The sequence below is a fragment of the Pogona vitticeps genome, chromosome 1, assembly GCF_051106095.1.
Source record: "Pogona vitticeps strain Pit_001003342236 chromosome 1, PviZW2.1, whole genome shotgun sequence".
NCBI classification, from domain to species: domain Eukaryota; kingdom Metazoa; phylum Chordata; class Lepidosauria; order Squamata; family Agamidae; genus Pogona; species Pogona vitticeps.
In genome coordinates, this window is record NC_135783.1 from 264,120,064 (window position 1) to 264,141,452 (window position 21,389).

The 21,389-nt window shown below is 43.7% G+C and overlaps 1 protein-coding gene across 3 annotated transcripts in view; it reads right to left on the reverse strand.

Annotated features, from left to right (window-relative positions):
* DENND2B (DENN domain containing 2B) overlaps positions 1–16,934 on the reverse strand; it is a 212,536-nt gene extending 195,602 nt beyond the window's left edge. For 2 of the 3 annotated variants that reach the window (XM_072985740.2, XM_072985736.2), the window contains exon 1: positions 12,042–12,177. The gene's annotated coding sequence lies outside the window, so the exon portion shown is untranslated. Of the gene's footprint in view, positions 1–12,041; positions 12,178–16,824 lie in introns of those variants that run through there. The other variant, XM_072985737.2, reaches the window with a different exon arrangement.
* Positions 16,935–21,389: the final 4,455 nt, after the last annotated feature.

A 21,389-nucleotide genomic window follows, 5' to 3' on the forward strand; every position in this document is an offset into this window, starting at 1 on the left:
AGCCCGTAGAGATATAGCTCTGCAGGAGAATGCAGAGTACCTAGTCCCATGCTGGAGAATATGGAGCTTCCCTGCTCCCAGTTTCAACTGAACGTGGACACATCCTGGGGAGGGAGGGAACCGTGGCTCCTTAAGAGGCTGGGTGCTTTTGATTTTTCCACTACCACAGTTTAACCCTACTAAAGCCTTCAATAAATGGTACTTCAGTGCTAAAACTACCAGGCATGTTCAAGGAGACAAGTGCAACACCTCTGACAGCAGTGCATTTTCTACTAAGAAGACATAGGCGAATTCCGTGTATGTAATACAATTTATTTTGGGTTTGTACACATTGTTACATAGAAATAAAAGTGAACAAGTGCCTAGTTTAAATTTGTTAACATCAATTGCAAGGTTATAGTCCAGTCATGCTGACTGGCGAAATTTCTGACTGACTGGTGAGACATTCTAAAAATGTTCAAGCCCTAGGTATTAAGCTATAAGGTAGCTATAAGCGCTATGGGGCAGTATATAAGCAGCACACTTTTTTTGCTTTCTGATAGACATACATTAATCTACACTATTAATAAGACCGCACATCTTGGGGCAAAACAGTATGGGTTACTTTAAAAACTTTCACATTGTTTAAATAAACATCTTTTAGATTAAGAGACTTTCTGCTAACGTTGTGCAGTTGCATTTGAAGAAGCAGACTTCAGTCTTAAGAAACCTTATGCCAGATAATTTTATTTTTATTTTTAAGGTGCCACAAGACTCTTTTCTGGTTTTTATTATTTTAGGTTTTTTTATTATTTTAGGTTTAAAAATAGTGTTGTATGGAATGGTATATAGTGGATTTATATTTTTAACAATGCTTCCATCATCACACTTTATTGTGAGGGATGTTTAAGACTATACTAAATTTAACTGACCGCTAAAGGAACAATCTGCAGTTCTCAAAGTGTATGTTTTTTATGTGTTCTTCTATTATAGCAGCACCAAATGAGTGGCAAAGGAATTTGCTATTCTTTATTTCCAAAAATTAAAAGAAAGCCGCTGGACAAAGCTTTCAGGGAAATCAATACACTTGCCATAGTTATTTCTCTCCCCAACATTGTCTTTTCCAGAAATATCACATAAAGCACCCAGTTTCAAAGTGTATTAGCTGAAAATTGGAAATCTCAATTTTCTACATGTTGCACCTTTCTTCCTTTTTCCCAGTTGCTCCTAAGAATATCACTCCTGCTTAACATGATCTCACACCATAAAAGACCCTTTGGCCCCGATCTGCCTTGCCTAGAATGCATCCTGTCTGTTATGGATCATAGTCCTGGGAAGTTTTTTTTCAGTCCCTCAGCTTACCTCCAGTCTGAGCCCCAAACACTTCCTTAGGCAATCACAGAATCTAAACTATGTAGCTTGTGGGTGGGCCTCTGCAAATGGAGTATCATTTACATCTAGGAAATCTGCATACGATCCAGTCCTTAAGGCTAATTTCAACATTTGCAGCAAAAATCTATGGAAAGTATAGTTCTGAAATGACTGTTTTTCTTGGCTGTTCTAGAGCAATTGGTTGACTTGATCCCTCCCACTTCCATAACCACAGGATATCAGCAGGTTTTGTTTGGAAAACCAAATTATCTCCATTGCCTTGTTGGCAGAGAGTTCATACTCCTCTCATTAGGTCACAGAGAAAGTAGCAAAAGATTCAAACATTCTTCCTAAGAGCTGAGCTGGTCAATTGGAACAAGATTGTCCATAGGCCTTGGCAAGACCTTTGCTGAAGTTTAACATCCCACTGAATGTTTATAAGTGGAGCAACCGGGGCCAAGGGAAGAATGCAAATATTTGGCCTTGTTTCTCTAGACTTTTCTTTTGCCAAATTGCCAGCAGAAACGCAACCACCAAGAAAAGAAAGGTGGAGACAGTTACGTACACTTGGGCAGCAATCATGTATGTACTTACATGAAAATAGAGCTTGATGGGGCTAACATCTGAGTAGATGGACCTATATAGTATTTGAACTCTAGGTGAACCTTTGGTTTTATTAGCAAGAGGTTATTGTTGTTGTTAAGCTTTTTGCCCAAAATCTGAGCACTGTTGTCACTGAGATTTAAAGATATTCTCTGGCTTCCACTAGAAACATAGTATCTTATGGAGAAACTTTAAATTGTCTGTATTAGGATCAAAACACAGATGAAAGCCTGATCCCTTCCAGCAATGGATGGAGGATTCTTGGAATTGTAGTCCAAAAGTCACTTTTTTCAAGCACTGAGCCCATGCCCCCACTCCATAGAGGATGCCATTCCCACATTCTTGCAATGCTAGAAAGCTGTTTCCTCAGTGCTGGGTGGCACGTGCAAATACTGAGGCCACAGAGGCATAGCAAATTGCAGGGACTTCCTACTGAATCACTTTCCAGAAGTTAATTCTTGCCTGAAGAAAAGTGAAAAGATGTAGCTAAGCCATCTCGTTGGCTTCACATGGCCTTTACAATCTCAGGGTCTCTCGTGCAATGATAACTGACTTCTCTGTGACAAATGGTTATCATCAGTTCATCAAACAGCTGAGATCTTAAAACAGCTCTGACTTCTGCACTGCATTTCAGCAGTCCCAGTCCCTTGGATTCCACTTAGCTGTTTTTAGTAGTAATATTTGTTTAAACAGCAATTAAACAAGGAGGTTGAGCCTCCCCAGTGATTCTTCCCAGAGGGTCTTAGATGTTTATAGAACACAATGAAAACAATACAATGGATAAAAAATCATGCCATTCCATCAAGTCCTTGGCACAACTTCTCAATGGAGAATAAATCGGCATGGTACTTTAGCGTCAATGCGTTACACAACGGCTATGAGTAACAAAGGGTCATGCACCTCTTTAAAAGGAGACTTTTGCAAAGCTATTTGTTTTAAAAGGAAAAATAACAGCAAGTTTCCATTAATGCTGTAAGATCAATCTGCATTAACCTTATGGGAGACAGGCCATAAAGTTAGAATTGCCATATTCTAGTCCTCCAAATCTGAGCAGCTTAATTCACATATTATGAAAAAATATTATTAGGTATCCTTATAGGTGTAAGGGACGTGGTAGCACTGTGGGTTAAATCGCAGAAGCCTCTGTGCTGCAAGGTCGGAAGACCAGCAGTCGTAAGAGTGAGCTCCCATCACTTGTCCCAGCTCCTGCCAACCTAGCAGTTCGAAAACATGCAAATGGAAGTAGATAAATAGGTACCGCCATGGTGGGAAGGTAACAGCATTCTGTATCTAGTTGTGCTCGCCATATGACCACGGAAACTACCTACAGACAAACACTGGCTCTACGGCTTGGAGATGGGGATGAGCACCACGCCCTAGAGTTGGACATAACTGGACTAAATGTCAAGGGGAACCTTTACCTTTACCCATAGGTGTAATTAACAAATTATCCAAATTCCTTTTTTTTTCCATATTATGAAAATTACCTTAATTGTCGCATTGTTTCTACCATTGTACAGTATTTCAGTCTTGGCAGCATTTATAGCTTCTGCTCTGAGAGAAACAATATGTGTAGTGGTTAGTTAGTGTTGGACTTAGTGCCAGGCCTATCTCTAAGTCAAACTTACTTTACAGAGTTGTTTTCAGCATAAAATGGGGAGAGGAGAACAATATAAAACATCCATGTATATTGCTGGAACATATAAATAAAAAATAACATGGTGGCTTCTGGTGGCATTCCCATCAGCTGTTGGTTTTGCCATTATTATTTTTTTCCATGAGAATACGACAGGAATCCTCAACAAGGGACACACTGTCATCTGATTTGCAGGGGGAAAATGCAGGGAGAAACAAGGGAAAACTACAGACAGATTAGGGGAAAGCAGGCTTTCTTCAGAGATAAAGATCAAGGATTTTATTATAACTAGAAAATAATCTAGCTTAACATTCTTTGCCATATTTGAATTTACAAACACATAATTAGATACAAACATTAACTAGATATAGAGAAGATGATGATGATAACGATTACTATATACATCCACTATTACACGCACAAAAAAGTAAGTGCCAATCCAATATGGTATCTCCTTTTTAAGCGCTGCCTCCTTTAGCTACTACTCTGTTTTGCTACTGTCAGTCATACTTCAATAAGGATGTGATCCATAGCAGAGCTATAAAACTTACATTTCTGGTTACACTATCCAGAATCTCTCAGTCAAAACACTGTAGTCACTTATCTTAATGCGTGGTTTACTCTGGGAGTTGCAGTCAAAGAAGGTAACTTCCCAATAAACACATAACAATCTTCTAACTTACTGAGGTGTAGGACCTATTTAATTTAGTGGAATATATCTGAGTAATCAGTTCAAACAACCCCATCACATTCCCAAGACAAAGATATAGAGAATCAATTATTCAATGGGACATTACTGTTTCCTTATCATTTCCTGAAACCTCCTTCTAGAAATTTAGTATTCACAGCAACAATAAGCAGAAGGTTGCAACAGTTATATATAACCCCCTCCTTATTTTTTGCCAGCTGTTCCTTTTGACAGGGCAGATGAGCTCCCCAAAATCTTGGGGGAGATAAAACAGAACTGATGTTTTCAGAAGGCCATAAAATCAAAGTCCTAATCAACAAGCAGGAACTGCAATAAGAGCCATAATATCAAAACTGTTGATTTACTCTTCTCTAGACCCCAGTTCAACTGTGGAGGGTTCACTCACTGACTAACCATATGGAAAGTTGCATGTTTTACTTTATATTTCTGGTTCTATAGTAGCTACAGACTTATTTTTAGGAAGGAAGGAAGCTTAGAATCCAAGCCACCTAATGGTCTAAAAAGGCACCAGGTGACATGTCTAACATGGGGGCAAAACCATGTTATCCAAATATTCTAGCACAGGGGTCCCCAACTCCCGATCCTTGGCCCAGTGCCAGTCCATGGCCTTGGCAGGACCAGGCCATGGAGACAGATCTCCTGGGGCCCCCGCATGCACTCCCTCCATGCACGCCCACCCACACGCATGGCCAGCCCACCCATGAGCGCGTCTTGCCCATCCATGCATCTGCACAAGCGTGCCCCACCCACCCACAAGCACACCCCACCCATTTGTGCATGCGCGAGAGCATGCCCTGGCCACCCGAGAGCATGCCTCAAACATCCGTGCATGCGTGAGCGAGCACCCCGCTCACCTGCGAGTGCACCCCACCCATGCGCACAAGCGCACCCCACCCACCCGCTCACGAGTGCGGGGATTTCCTGCCCCCACGCATGGACCCCACCCCCAAATGATCTGCAGATCAGAAAAAGGAAGGGACCAGTGTTACAGCAGCTCTGATTAATGAGTAATAAGTAAATCAACTGTCAGCCAGAAAGGAGGAGTAACCATGCATTCCTGTTTCAGAGGTTAATCTCTCTTTTTTTTTTAAAGGCATATTTTGCTTCAAGGGCTGTCCAGTCCCATCCAATTTAAAGATCAGTAAGAAAAGAGAACAAAAGCCTTGAAGTTGCTTTTCAAAGTTGGCAGCTGGCCAGTGTTCCTTGCTGTGGTGAGACATATTCTATTTCTATTACAGTCAGTATTTCCAAATTGGTGTTGATATGAATTAGCATGTGGGCATGCAAAATGTATATTAACATACCAGAAATGTGTGCAAAGTTGTGCCCTCTTTTGTCTTTCTTTTTGGTAGCAATGCACAAGTATCATACACACACACACAAAAGTGGGGGTAGACATTGTGTGATGAAAGGAAGGTCATATGTCACATGATGAAAAGGTTCCAAAGGAGAACCAGCCAGACTTTCATTCATCTATTTTACATTAAGATAGTTATACTAACTCATCTGAAGGCTGAATACAATTGTATGTTATAAAGGTCCATTCCAGAAGACAGTCCAGGGAGGCAGATGGAGAGAGAAGAAAGCTGGGGGGGCAGCAGAGCCAAGGAGCTGGGATACCATATTTTTCCATGTATAAGTCAATACCTTTGCCTAAAATCTTTGAACAAAAAATTGAGGGTCGTCTTATACACAGAAGTAAGCTGCAGGATCCCTCTGACCGCTGGCTTCCCTGCCACTTTGCTAAGCCTCCTTAGCAAAAGGAGGGGGAAAGCAGTGGTCAAAGGGATCCTGCAGCCCTTTGACGAGGCTTTCTGGTCAAAGGGCTGCAGGATCCCTTTAACTGCTGCTTTCCCCCTCCTTTTGCTAAGGAGGCTTAGCAAAGTGGCGGGGAAAGCAGTGGTGTGGAATGGGGGAAAGAGCAGGGTTAGGAAGGTGAGCGGAAATGGATTCAAAGGGGAGGGGAAAGGGGGAAGGAGGAAGAAGCAAAAGTGTCCTAACTTACCACTAGACCACCGACCGGCTCCAGGGTTTGTCCATGCAAGAGCGAGGAGGACCCTTTGGCCTTTGCGGGGCTGCCAGGGACCCACAGCCACTACTGTTTGTGGGTCTCCCTGCCCAAGATGGCAAAGGTTCAGGTGAACAATGTGGTGGTGCTGGACAACCCTTCCCTGTTCTACAACCCCTTTCAGTTTGAGATCACCTTCAAGTCCATCGAGGACCTCTCCAAAAGTGAGGGTGTGCTCGCCCACAGGGGATCCGGGGTGAGGCCTGGCCAGCAGGGCAGTGACACCATGGGTGAAACTTTGCCAAGGCCTGCTGCTCCCTCTCAGCACCATCTACCTGTCACCTCCCTCAGCCGCACTGAGCGGCAAGCAGGCGGGTGGGTGAAGTGGCTACCTGCCCAGGGGAGGATACCAGCTTGGGGGCAAGCAACTTGCCTTCAGGCTGCGACTTCTGCCACTGTGGCTCTCGGGCAACCTCAGAGTGGATTCGAGCCTGGGGAAAAGAAAAGTTGCAGGGAACTTGTGCAAGTGTTAGGAGGAGCAGCCATGTTGCCAGCCTGGTGGCGAGCGGGGACTGTTGCCGGGCGTGTCCACAGGAGAAGGAGGGCTGCCATGAGAGCCTCTCACAGAACAAGCAGGGTGGCCATGGGCAGGAAAGGGGTCGCCAATGGGGCTGTGGGAGGCATCTGTGAGCCAAGCAGCTCCCCCATGTCCCATGCTGCTTTTTCTAGCGTTGTCTTGACAAAAGGGCGGGGGTAATCCCCATCCGCCTTTTGCAAATTGTTTCATAAATTGAAATGCTAAAGGAGGAACTGCCAATTTTCTATGGCCACCCCTCCGGTTGTTTTCAAAGTAGTGAGGGGATTTTTTCAGGCGTGCCCAGCTTATGCCACCTTTTCCATTTCCGGAGACCCGGTGCTGCTGCTTGCCTGCATGGTGGTGTGCTCATCAAAGGGATCCTGCAGCCCTTTGACCGCTGCTTTCCACCTCCATTTGCTAAGCCCCAGACTTAGGAAGTGACATGGAAAGCAGCAATAAATTTTTCTAATTTGGGGTTAGAAAAGTTGGGGGTCATCTTATACATTGGATCATCTTATAAATAGAAAATATGGTAATTTTCAGGGCAAGGAAGCAAACCAGGAAGAAGTGAACTTTGGAACTGAATCTGTGACTGTCACATATGGGTGATTTCTTGCACAGATAAAATCTCCTGTGAGATGAAGGAAATTTACACAGTGTCAGAAGAAGGCAGCCATTTGATATAGTGGGTGGAGTGAGGCAGAATAAATAAGCACAGCTACTTGAGAGTCAAAAAGACGTTGGGTTCTGATGGAAACATGATAGTTCTGAACTCAGATCCCTTATTCAATACCCAGGACGTCCACACTTTGGCTGATGATACTGACATCACAATAGTATGCATTTCCAATAGGGTCAGAAAAAGTCTCTGTTTGTGTCCTTAGTTGATGCTGTTGTTGATGCTCTTTCAGCTATGCACAGCATATTCTAATATAGATAAAACACTATGGCTGTGGTATGAACTTAATTCAGCTTTCTTTCTCGGAGAATTGTATTCATTTTGGTGCATGACTCATAAATGGCTTACAATCACAAGGCTCAAACTACATGTGACATTTTTCATATGTTGGCACCAGTATCCTTCACCTGGCCATTTGAGTAGAAGTAGTGGTGGACTTGCAATCAAAATAAGGGCCTCTGCTGCTTTACTCCTGAATAAAAATATCTTCTGGCAGCTTTTTGCCTTGAAAAGTCCTGTGGACTGAAAAGCATTACTTACTGGCTGTAATCCTGTTGGGCAGTTCCACACCTGCAAGGCTTATGGCATTGTCAGCAGCTGCTTTTTATTGCTAACTGAAAATTTAATACACACACATCAGGTTTCAAGTCTCCTTAGGGACCCCTTTCATCCTGGGGAAGCCTTAGGCAGGCCTTAGCAAGGGGCAGGAACAGTCTTTAATGTTCAAAAATTGTCCCCACCAGGCACAGTGGTGGCAATTTTCAGGTCTTAATAATTCCCTCCCCTTGCTATTGCTTTTAACTGACAAGAAAAGGCTGTTGCCGATGACATCATTAGCTTTGTGCACATGGTCTTGCACTAACAGGATTTCAGCCATTAAACCAATTTTACTCCAAATTTCCACCAAAGAATAAAGGCTATACAAAGCAAAACTGACTATTTACAGCAACTACCCCTAAACTGCCATCCTCATGATATGATTGACTTCAGTGCCCATCATCTCGAGCCCCCAGTCATGCTGACTTGGGATAATGGGAGCTATAGTCTGACACTCCTGGAGGCTGCTTGGTTAGATGAGGCTGATTTACTCTATCACTATTTGGCCCTAGAGTACATATACTGATTTTCCCATCTGGATTCTTCTGGATCAGCTTCTCTTGCAGATTCCTCTGGGACTTCAGGAACCTGCTGGAATAGGTAGCTGTCTTTCTTTCATAGTCTTTAGGCCAAACACCTGGAACATAGTGCGCTTCAACTAGAGGTCTGGTGGAAGGTTAGAAGCAAATAGCATGTTACAAATGGCTACGTGTGGCTGATTTTTATAACTGTAATTTCACTTGATGCTTTAATACAGGTTGTTCTGCTTTACACATTTCATTTCATCATTGCATTGTACTGTGTAAGAAATTCATTGATTTTCCTTTGATTTCTTTTATATTGTATCTTTATTTTGTGCATCTTATTTCCTGTTTATCTACTGTGATTTAAATAAATCTTTAAATTAATTGCTCCTGTGGATAGCCTCAGATCATCTCTGGTTACACCTTCTACCCACTGGGGTAAATAAAGGACCTCATTCATATCCCACCTATATTGCAGCACAAATCTGATCTACAGAAGGATAAATGAGAGGTGGAAAATTCAGGAAATAGCTGTTTCTAGAAAAGTGCAGGGGCTTCTGAGATAGACAGATCCCTAGCTCGAGTGATACTTCAATTCTGTTTTTTACTAACTCAAAGTTTGCCAGTATGATCTGGCAAAATATCTCTTTTTAGCCTGAAATCAATACAATAATTGCTCAAGTATAAACACAATCATCTTTACAGAATGAATGGGCAGCTGACAGGACTCTCAGAAGCAAGGCAGCATATACAAGTTAAGACAGATGACACTTCCTGCTTCCTTTAGTCATTTCTAACATGGAAGTCATGGGTGATGTAAATATTTGGGAAAGGGGGAGGGTAGAAGGGGTTGCAGCTACATGAATACTAACTTCCTGGTATATCTATAGCAAGGGTTACTTCGGCTTTCTTATTTCATTAGCCAGCCCATTTGGCAAATGATGATTTAATCCTGAAACTCAGTCTTCGAACCCTGACGGCCAAAACAGGAATCCAAAAGCACATGCTGTCAGTAGAGTGTAGGAGAACCCATACTGTTGATGTGAAAGCTGAAATAGCGCTATACACCACTCCTTGGAACAAACCTCCAACTAAAATAAATAATTGTGTTAACAGAGATTAAAGGGCAAGGGAAAGTCACTGAATATCTGAACCATGGCTAGTATTCTCCAGAGGTGGAGGAAAATGCCCAAATGAACAGTGTAGAATGCAATCTTTTTATGCTAGTTCCCAATCTTGGGTTCCAAGATATTCTTGGATCACTACTCCCTGAAATCCTGGCTAGCACAGCTTCTGGGAGCTGTAGTCCAAAAACACTGGGGACCCAACATTTGAGAACCACTGCTTTAGAAGAATATCTTTCATTTAAAAAGTTCTCTCTCTCTCTCTCACACACACACACACACACACACACACCTACAGTGGGCTGATGGGAGCTACGGTCCAACAGCATCTGACAAATCATACATCTTCCAACCCTGCTCAAAGAACACAGCAAACAGACCAAGGCAAGGCAAGGGATATGATACAAGATGCAATGTGTTTTCTGCAGGGTGCTGAAACAATACTATTATTGCACTCTGTTCCTGTTGAAAGTTGCCAGATGATATATTGAAATAAACTAAATGGGGTTTTGGTGATGCAAAAGTAGAGATATCTGCAACATGGTGTCATTACTCTTTGAGTCTGGGTGACCCAGTCGCTCCTTAGATGGAATGAGGGAAACACATGGATACATTCTGGACTCAGATCAGAGTTTTGTCTCCCACCACCACCACCAAAGGAACTGCTGGAGAAACTCTTGTCACTGTGTAGCTAAATCTGTTGCAGAACTAGAAAGGTCATTCCCCCCCCCCCTTTCAGATCCAGGTGGCTGCTCTCAAGAGATGAGACACCAGACGTTACTCTGCTAGTCCGACAGATGTTTCACTGCCTTTAACAGAGCAGCTCAGTCTGGCTTGAAAGACCACCAAAAATTGCCACAAAGTTATTTTGGGAGTTGCAACCCCTCAAAAGGTCCCCCCCCCCACTTTTCCATGCTCTGCATATAGTCCTTGTATCCTGTAAGGCTAGAGGAAGGGGATATGTTTATTTTAAAAAATATAAGAGCTGGGGGCAGGTGGGAATGACAGCAATCGTCAAAGACTGACACATAAACGGAAACAGAATGAAAAGTTGAATGAAATTTAAGTTTCAAACTAAATACTGATTGGTTATTGGATGTATGTTATATTTACATGCAGTGATTAGCCAATCAATTTTTAGTATAAAATGGTATTTCATTCAACTTTTCATTCTGTTTCCACACAGCCGACAAAGTGGGCGTGTCCACAAAAGCTCACATTAAAATACAATAGCTAGTCTTCAAAGTGCCACATGTTTTTGTCTTGTTTCTTTGGAATTTGCCTGATGTGTTTGCACAGACTACCATGGCTGCCTCTTCCAAAATGACACATAAAAGAAGACACTTAGGTTATAGGACAACGACAGAGTTTGAACATTAGGAAATAAGAATAACTTGGCAATAGAACAAATTATACAGATAAAGAATGGAGGTCACATTGTGATTTGGTTTTAAAATTAAAAATGACAGCTTTTTAAAAGAAATTAAAACGTGATTTTAGTGTCCTTTCAACCATTCCAATCGGTTGGGATACCACTGCCAGATATAGAAATGAACAGCAAAACCCCCCATATATAGATACCCTTTTAAAAACACATTTTCTTCCCCTCAGTGGGTTTCTCTGCTGGGAACTAGCTGGCCAAAGCGGGGGAGCAAGACTATACACCAGCGCCACCTACCCGCCGAAATGAGGCAGTGCACGTCGACGGCTGGGAAAGAGGAGGGAGGCTACACAGCCCTTCCCGCCCCATCTCAAAGTTGCATTAAAACCCTTCCAAATCAATACCCCCCCCCGAGGGAAGAGGGGGAAAAGGGACTGATACGAGACCTATACCAAACACAAACCAAACAAAATGCAACTCCCGCGACTCTCCGGGAAGCGACAATTAAACCGCAAGGCGCGGGAATCTAGCGCCTCTTTTTCTCTCGCGCAAAACTCCGCCGACCTCCCGCCTTCCCTTCGCGCTGAGGTGACCCCATTGTTCTTCCCTGCCAAATGCCCGGCGCGCCGAGGGAAGCCCACGCTCTTTTTTCCCTCGCCAGAGCGCGCCCTTTTTGGGGTGGGGTGGGGGGTGGGGTGAGGCCGGGAGGGGGGGGGTTGTTTCTGCCTTAGAAGCCCAGCGCCTCGGCGAGACGCTTCCGAGAGAGCAAGAGAGGAGAAGACCCCCTCCTGGCTCGCCTTCCTCTGCCTGGGAACGGGAAGGCGACTTGAGCAGAGAGGGACCGTCCGCTTACCTCAGCCGCTCGCCTTGCCCTGCCCTGCCCTGCCCTGCCCGGGGTCCAGCTGTTGCTCGCTATTCGCGGGACGCCCCCCGTGCGGGTCGCTCTCCCCTCGGCCAGATGCGTCGCTCCGTCGTCTTCGTCTTCTTCTCCCCCCCCCCCTTCAATCGCCCGCCGGCCGGCCCGAACGCGCCTCCCTCTGTGTGTGCGTGCGTTTCTTTTTTTCTCTCTCCTTGTCTTTTAAGGAGAAGCGAGAGGGGGGAGGGGGCGGCGGAGAGCCAGAGCGATCTGCCGCGACAGGAAATGGAGACGGCCAGGGGCAGTGCGGGAGATTAATGGGAATCCGTCGCGCGCCCCCCCCTTGCCAGCAAAGAAACCTGCTCCCAGGAGCAAGCCAGCTTCGGCGGCGGGGGCAGCAGCCCCGGCGACCCGTTCCGGGGGAGGCCAGGCCAAGGGGGAGGCCATGGACCTCTCCAGACCACAGCGCTGCCCCCACCGCCGCTTCCCACTTCCTCTCTCCCCCCCCCCCCGCAGTCTCTTATCCCAAGAAAACGCGGGGAGGACTCTTCGCTCGGATTCCTCAGGATCACCTCCGGGGGGGGGGAGTCGACTCGTTTTTCTATCTCTATACACATACATTTATTAAGTGGAGCTCATAACGAGTGGTCATATGATTGATAGCCAGCAGCGAAGGCAAGCTGCATCTCCTGGCCGGTGTGTGTGTGTGTGTTTACGAAGAGCATGAGAAAATACACATTGAGATCATTCCTTCCTTTTCCGCGCCACCACGTTAAAAAAAGAGGGGGGGGTTGAAGAGAGAGAGAGAGAGACACTGTCTCCCTGGTGGGGAGCATCTGGATCCGATCACTAGAAAAATGGGTTTCTTCTTAATGTTTGAGGAACCCTCTGAACGTTTGTCGGCGGCCCGGAGTGGGCGACTTTGAACTTTCTTTCATCCTCCCTCTGTTTCCCGGGGTGGGGGGGGCGGTGTCTCCCATCCCGGCGCAGCCAAACGCGGCGTTCCGTTCGCTTTGCCGTGTGTACGTACAGACACGCGGTCCTCTAGGGTTAAGCACACTATTTAAGTGCCAAGACGACGAGCTTTTGTGCAGCTAGCGGTGGACGGCTTGTTCTCTTTCCCAGATGCGAATGCTATGCGGAACATTCAGACTCAAAACATATTGAACCGTCTGTGGTGAAACTGTAGACGCTGAAGGCAAGAGAGAACTGAATTGCAGAAAGTCCTGCCAGTGACAATTCCGTGGTTAACATTAGCCGTCGGCAAAACTACTGCTGGTAAAACAAACCTCCTAAGACTAGGTAAACCGTTTAACATATGTTAACACAAGAATCCTTTATCCTCATTTAAACCTCTGGTGATAGACTGGGAACTTCCGAATGATTCAGCAATCTCCAGCTCTCATCTCCTGTTGCTTTCTCAGCCCCACAGGGGCATCTTTGAAGGCCACTGACAGTGTCCTGGGGAGTTTGCCATATTTCCCCACTGTTTTGTTGTTGCAATTTCTGATCTCAGTTTGGGGTCTGTTTATTGTTTTGCGCTAAGATTGGCCTATCGGCCAGATGCAGAGTGCAAACACACCTCTGACTCGCTCTCCTATGCAAAGAAGGGGGAGGCAGGGCAGACAATTACAGGTCTTCTGGCTTTCCTCTTCAGGCCCCCAAGTCTACTTGCTCTTCACACACAGGGGCATGGTGATATCCTGGTATGCATCAGAGGCCAAGGTCGGCACGGAAATACTTGAACAGTAAGCACCCTCTTCCAGCCACCTAACGCTGCCCTTGACCCTGAACTGAAACCTGCATTTTCAAAAATTTCTAAATTATGCAAGGTCCCCATTTTAATATCTGTCACCATCAGATTATCCTTCAGCTTGCATTTTAAAAAAAGTGAAACTCAGACACTGAAGCAAACCAAATCCAGTTAGGAGCCGTTTCAACCCTATACACCCATTAATGTTGGTGGAACTTACTTCTGAAGAAACATGTATAGGATTAAATAGTCTGTGTCCAAAAGCAAACCCTCCATCTATTGACAAATGTTACCCAGTTATACCCACAGACTACAGATACCTGCAATCTATTGTTGTTTCTCTGCACGCATCTTCCAGTTGTCCCTTTTACCATGGTTTGTTGGACTAGAAGTCTCACAGTCTCCATTTTTCAGGTTATTTTCTGCCCCTCATTTAACAGACTTTACTCATCTCCATCCAAGCTATGTTTATCTTCATCTACCACAGATACCTTCTAATTTCTTTCTAAATTTTGTTTCACCGTGCCAGAACATGACCATTTTGTAAACCCTACATATGCATCAACATTTTGCAGGTGAAAATGGAGCTGGCCTTGGCTCCTTCTGCCATCACTATTATTACACCAAAATGTTGCTTAAACACTTGGGTAAACACACACATGCACATAAACAATTCACAGGAGAGACAGTGTGGTACATGGAATAAAGCAGTGGATTGAGATTTAAAAGATCCAAGTTCACATCCCCACAGAGTTATAAAAGGCATTGGGTGACCTTGAGTTAGTTACCCTCACAAAGTGACCTTCCTGTCAGGACTGTTGCGATTATAATGTGGGGTAGAGAACAGCCAGGGAGGCCACATGGAGCTCATTGGAAGAAAGGAAGGATACAATTTAACGAATGTGCAAGCATGCCCTAAAGCTGGAAGCTCTCTATACAGAATTTGTTCTGTACTGTGCTTCCCTGGTTTCTGAAACCAGGATGTGAATCACACTGATTGTATCAGTTTCTAGTTTAAAATCTTTTTTTAAAAAAAAAAGTGCAGTACAATATGTTTAATATCACAGTGGACCAACGTCAATATTTTGCAACATTTACTATTTCCACAGGCAGTTAGTGGTGGGAGTGAGCTGAAGGGAGACTGTTGTACACCGTGCTTATCTCAAAAGTTTCTCCAGAAGGTCAAATGGGGACACACTAAGAACAGGGATTTTCTAGGGACAAGGGACCAAAAAGGGGCTGTTCCTACTATACAGTTAGAATAAATATATATGCAAATAAGGGGTAGGTGTACATTCCTGAGTGGGTCCCTAGGATGGAGCAAAGATTCTTGAGGCTTTAAGAGAGCAGAGCAGCACTCGCATGCATCCTGTCTGTCAATCTGGCATGCCTGTGCCATGATTAGAAATGGGGAAAGAGAAAGGAAAAAGAATGAAGGCAGCATTGGATTAGTGGCAAAGGAGAAGGACAATGTGCTCTTTATCTTTGAAATGAAGCTTTCCTTTCCTATTGCAATCTTTTATTAAATCATCAAAGTCTATAGTGTGACCAGACAAAAGCAAGGAGTGGGGGGGAGAAAGGACACTGTAAGTAAGTGTAAAAAGGTGCTGCCTCACTGCATTTTAAGCAGGATTCAAAGAGGACTGTGCCTGTCACACCTTTGAAGTCCCCTCACCCCACTTTCCCTCTCTTCCTGGTGGCTACTGGAGGAAACTGATGAGTACTTTTTCCTGGCTGCTGGAAAGCAAGGGGAAAATTAAAATGAAACAAAGCACCCATCTCTGTAAATACATAAATGTTGACATGGATCTGGACAGGGAAAGAGTCAGTATGTTTCAGAAAGCATGCAAGGCAAGTTGAGTACCAAATCGTGCCTCCTTATTTGAACTAAAAAATGGACCAAGGAACTAGCACCAATGCCCACTTGGAACAACGGGCCTGCCTCAACTGGCACTTTTCACCCTTTGTTTGTTTTCTTCCAGTTTAAACCTGTGTAGAATCTATGCAGTCAGCAGATTGTGCTTTAACTTTCCTAGCTCCATAAAGCAAAATGAGGTGCAAATAAGAGAATGCTATGGGAACATTTGCTTTTGCTTGCATTTGGATGACTTAAATCTCAAATGTTCTTTGCATCCTAAATGCAAAGGCATATGTTAATTTTGGCAAATTCTTGAAAATGTAGCCATATTTGTACTAGCCAGTTTTAATAAATAAAGTTATTTCTATCATGGAGAGGATTGTGCTGGACCTGCCTACTATATAGTTGTTTAAAATGAGGAACCTGTTTTAAAAGGTAGCTACCTAAATTAAGCAATGATATAAGTTAAAACACAAGGATTCAAATCTAAGCTTTTAAAGAGTTAAATATTCAAAGCCCTGGGCCTCAACAAACTCAACGCTCTGAATTCTTCGGTTTCAGATTCTTCTAGTTTTAAGACATCTCCAATTTTCTCTAACCCAAAATGGAAATTCCACCCATCCCTTGTAAGAGGGACCAAACTTAATTTTGTAGGAATATAAATGAAAGAGGGAGCTATCAGAGCCCAAGTCCACAAGCCAATTATATAACAGTTTGCTGGGCAAATGGGCTTCCAACCAAACTACCTATTCAATCCACAAACTATGGATGAACAATGCTATCAACTGTGACAGCGCCAATCACTTGTTGGACATGATTTACTTATTTATTTTTTATTTCCGCTTGTATACTGACCCATAGTGCACACACTCTCTGGGAAGTTCAAAACACAATGATAAGGCAAAATTAAGGTAGAAGAGACCCGACCCTGACCCTCAAAGTAACTGGTGCCATCAAAGCTAGCTGGGCATCATCCCTAATAGATAGTTATCAAACAATTGTAGCAAGAAAACATGCAACAACCAGAACCCCAGATATGGAGTGTACACCCCTGCCACCTGCCCAGCAACTGTTTGTATTTAGGAAACACATCCAGTAAGGCAACATGCATGGAAGAGCCCAATTACTGTGCAGATATTACATTGTTGTTTTTTTCAGACCACACATACCTGTTTCTTAAGAGACTCCTTAAAGGCTGCAGTCCTCTTCACAGTTTCTTCAAGAGAAAAGTAAGCGAAGATTTCACCTAGACCTCAAATTTACTTCCAAGTAAACATGCAGCAAAGCAGACCTGTTTTATAAAAAATTAATAATACCAACAACTGTGGGAACTATTGTCATACAGCAGAACCAAATAAATCAAGGGTTTGCATATAAAAGAGAAAGCTCCATGTTTCATCTGAAAAACGGGGCACACCTGCAATAATTAGTCCAAAAATAGCTTTCGGAAGCAAAACTGAATTTCCTTCAAGTTAGCATCCCCTGATGTCCTTTAACGAGGTCTTCTTTCTAACATCAGGTGTTCCAACCAGAACCCTGTTTCAGCCATGACTTAAACTATGGCCTTAAGCTTTGCAGAATTAGGGCCTCAGCTGTTCCTATTTCTTCCCACCGCCTCCCTCAAGGAGACAGGAAGTGGCTGTTTATTATAGAATAAATCTCTGGCAAACAGCTGGCAGCAGCTTTAATGAAGCAACTGATAATAAAATGAAAGTCGGTCATATTCTGTGTTTTCCAGGAAGATTATAAATGATATTTTCCAAGGCTGCCTGATTATCTGTTTCAGCTTCAACTGATTGAAAATAGTAACAGAAATAGCAGCATGTATAACTGCATAAACAAATCTTCCAGGTTCTCTTTTCCATCAGTAATCTTGCATTGCCTCCAATATAAGAGAGAAGCTTTAATTTAATTGACCCACAAGAGGATTAACTCTGATACTGGGAAGAATCAGAGCAAAATATTATTTTTAATTTTATTTAAAATATTTTTACCTCACCTTTCTCCTTAAAAAGGACCCAAGGTGGCTTAATCATCATTAAAAGACAATGTTTAAAAACTAAAAACAGTATACAAATATTTAAAAAGAATCGGACCAATACCATACTAAAAATGGTAAATAAAACCAATAGCAAAAACACATTCAAAGCAACGAGAAGCAACAATCCAATCAAAAACCCTTCTCAGACAGCCAGTCACTAAGGGAAAGCATGCCTAAAGAGAAAGGTCTTTGTTTGCTTGCAGAAGGACTTCTTCACATCTTTTTTTAAAGCAGCCAGAGTGGGAGCTAACTGCAAATCTGAGGGGATTGTGTTCCACAGCCTCGAAAGCATGGAGGAGAAGGCTCTCTCTCACATGTTTGTCAAGTAGATGTGATTGGGTTCTGGTTCTAACTTAAGCAGTTCCTCTTCTTTAATACAATTAACCACAGGAGATGGAGTATCTTTAACAGAATGTTTACTAATTTCAGGAGGGGAGGGGTGCACAACAACTTCTGTTGGTCCAATGGGATCATTAGCTACAGTAACTGTGAATCAGTCCAGGTTGTAGGTAATCCTGCCCACATCAAACTTTCTCTCAACGAGGCGCTATCCCAAATCTCTCACGGTCGGTCGGTCTCTGTCATGGTGCAAATTGTCCCACAGCAGGGGTGACAAGCCCAATCCCCTTCGTGATATGTCTCCCCAGTAGGGATAGTGTCTGGACGCACCAGCTTTCTCCAAGGACCCTTCCTTCCTGGATGGACATACTCTGTCCATTCTAAAAGGTCCAATTCACTCAACTGCACTTCAATCCCCATGGTACCACGTCTATGCGTGGGTAGGCTGTCTCTCTCCCCTCTTTTAGGGAAAGAGAACATGTATGGTCCCTCTTCCTTTTCTTCTCCCCAGGTACCCTTTTTCTTTCCTTCCTCTCCTTTATCGAAAGCACTCCTCTGATCCCCAGCTCTTCTCTTTTCCCACCTTCTCCTCCAACTTCTCTGTTACTAAAAAGCCTTCCGTCATTGGCTGCCCTATTCCTGCCTTTTTTTCCCTCCTCACTTCTTGTGGCCTGACTTTCCTCTAAAGTCAGGTCTTGAATCACCGCGGGTATAGCTCTCAATGCTTTGTCAATTTCTTCTGCTCCAGACTATGGAGGGGACAGCTCGCTTTCAGGTTTAACAGTCTTAATCAGTCCCTCTTCACAATAGGCTTCTGCAGATGTTTATAAAGGCTTCTGCTGAAGATCTTAATAGCTGGTCAGGTTCATAATGAGGCCAGAAGTGCCTTAGTCAGCCCCCAAGCTGTTTGTGGCACCTCAATTTTGTCAGGATTTAATTTCAGTTTGCTCAGCCTCATCCAGCCCATGAACTTATACAACGTTCAAGGGTCCTGATTACTTTCTTGGTATTAGGCAACAAGGAATGGTATTGATCTGGGCATCACCAGCATATTCCTGGTATGTCACTCCAATGCTCTGCATGACCTCTTTCAGTGGCTTCATACAGATGTGAAATAATGTAGGGGGTTAAGGACTGGACTGCAATTTCCAGGACTCCAAAGTCTCAGAATTTTCCCATAATCCTGTAGGCAGAATTCTGGGCTTGGAAGAAGAGAAACCAAAAGGCAGAGTTCTGAGACAACAAGAAGGGAAACCCAAAGAGTTGTCTTCCCACTGCCATCCTCTGCCCTACACCACGTTGCTCCTGCTGGAAAGAAGGGGACTAAGAATAGTGAAGTAAGAATCAGTCCACGTGACCTGGAGCATTTAATCAGGCATTATTAGATATCAGGCTGTGGGGGAGCAGTACTCAGAAGATTTGTCCAGGGCAATTGAGAAGCTGCAGCTGAGAGAAGACATCAAAACTGGGGAGAAAAGAGGTAACCAGGAAGCAATCTCTAAAGAGAGGAACGGGTACAGTATAGAGGTAGGAGTAGCAGCTTGACCAGGCAATCATTGAAGGTTGAAAAGAAACTGTAGATGGTGCCAGAAAGCAACCATCAGATGACAGTCTTCTCCAAATTAGGCATCTTGACCTTTATACTCCAATGGCTTCTCATTGCAAAGCAAATGTTTTCAATATTGTTGATTACTATAAGTACCTGTCAGTGTTGTTGTTGTAGTTGTTAAGTCATGTCTGACTCTTCATGACCCCATGGACCAGAGCACGCCAGGCCCTCCTGTCTTCCACTGCCTCCTGCAGTTTGGTCAAATTCATGTTGGTTGCTTCGATGACACTGTCCAACCATCTCGTCCTCTGTCGTCCCTTCTCCTCTTGCCCTCACACTTTCCTAACATCAGGGTCTTGTCTAGGGAGTCTTCTCTTCTCATCAGATGGCCAAAGTATTGAAGCCTCAGCTTCAGGATCTGTCCTTCCAGTGAGCACTCAGGGTTGATTTCCTTTAGAATGGATAGGTTTGTTCTCCTCACAGTCCAGGGGACTCTCGAGAGTCTCCTCCAACACCACAGTTCAAAAGCATAAATTCTTCAGTGGTCAGGCTTCTTTGTGATCCAGCTCTCACTTCCATACATTGCTACTGGAAAAACCATAGCTTTGACTATGCGGACTTTTGTTGGCAAGGTGATGTCTCTGCTTTTTAAGATGCTGTCTAGGTTTGTCATTGCTTTCCTCCCAAGAAGCAGGCGTCTTTTAATTTCGTGGCTGCTTGTTGTTAGCCAAGCTTTCTAAGGCCCACTTGACTTCACTCTCCAGGATGTCTGGCTCAAGGTCAGCAACCACATTATCTGGGTTGTCCAGGACATCCAGATCTTTTGGGTATAATTCCTCTGTGTATTATTGCCATCTCTTCTTGATGTCTTCTGCTTCTGTTAGGTCCCTACCTTTTTTGTCCTTTATCATGTCCATCTTAGCACAAAATGTTTCTTTAACATCTCAAATGAGATCTTTGTTTTTTCCCTTTCTATTATTTTCCTTTATTTCTTTGCACTGTTCATTTAAAAAGGCCGTCTTGTCTCTCCTTGCTGTTCTTTGGAAGTCTGCATTCAAATTTCTGTAACTTTCCCTATCTCCCTTGCATTTTCCCTTCTCTTTGCGATTTCTAAGGCCTCGTTGGACAGCCACTTTATTTTCTTGCAATTCCTTTTCTTTGGGATGGTTTTTGTTGCTGCCTCCTGTAAAATGTTATGAGCCTCCATCCATAGCTCTTCCAGCACTCTGTCCACCAAATCTAGTTCCTTAAATCTGTTCTTCACTTCCACTGTGTGTATTCATAAGGTATTTGGTTTAGAATATATCTGACTAGCCCAGTAGTTTTTCCTACTTTCTTCAGTTTAAGCTTGAGATTTGCTATAAGAAGCTAATGATCAGAACCACAATCAGCTCCAGGTCTTGTTTTTGCTGACTGTATAGAGCTTCTCCATTTTTGGCTGCAGAGAACATAATCAATCTGATTTCGGTATTGCCCATCTGGTGATGTCCATGTGTAGAGTCACCTCTTGTGTTGTTGGAAAAGAGTGTTTGTGACGACCAGCTTGTTCTCTTGACAAAACTCAATCAGCCTTTTCCCTGCTTCATTTTGAACTCCAAGGCCAAACTTACCTGTGTTTCCTTTTATCACTTGACTTCCTACTTTAGCATTCCAGTCCCCTATAATTACAAGAACATCTTTCTTTGGTGTCAGTTCTAGAAGGTGTTGTAAGTCTTCATAGAATTGGTCACTTTCAGTCTCTTCAGCATTGGTGGTTGGTGCATAAACTTGGATTACTGTGAAGTTGAAAGGTCTGCCTTGGATTC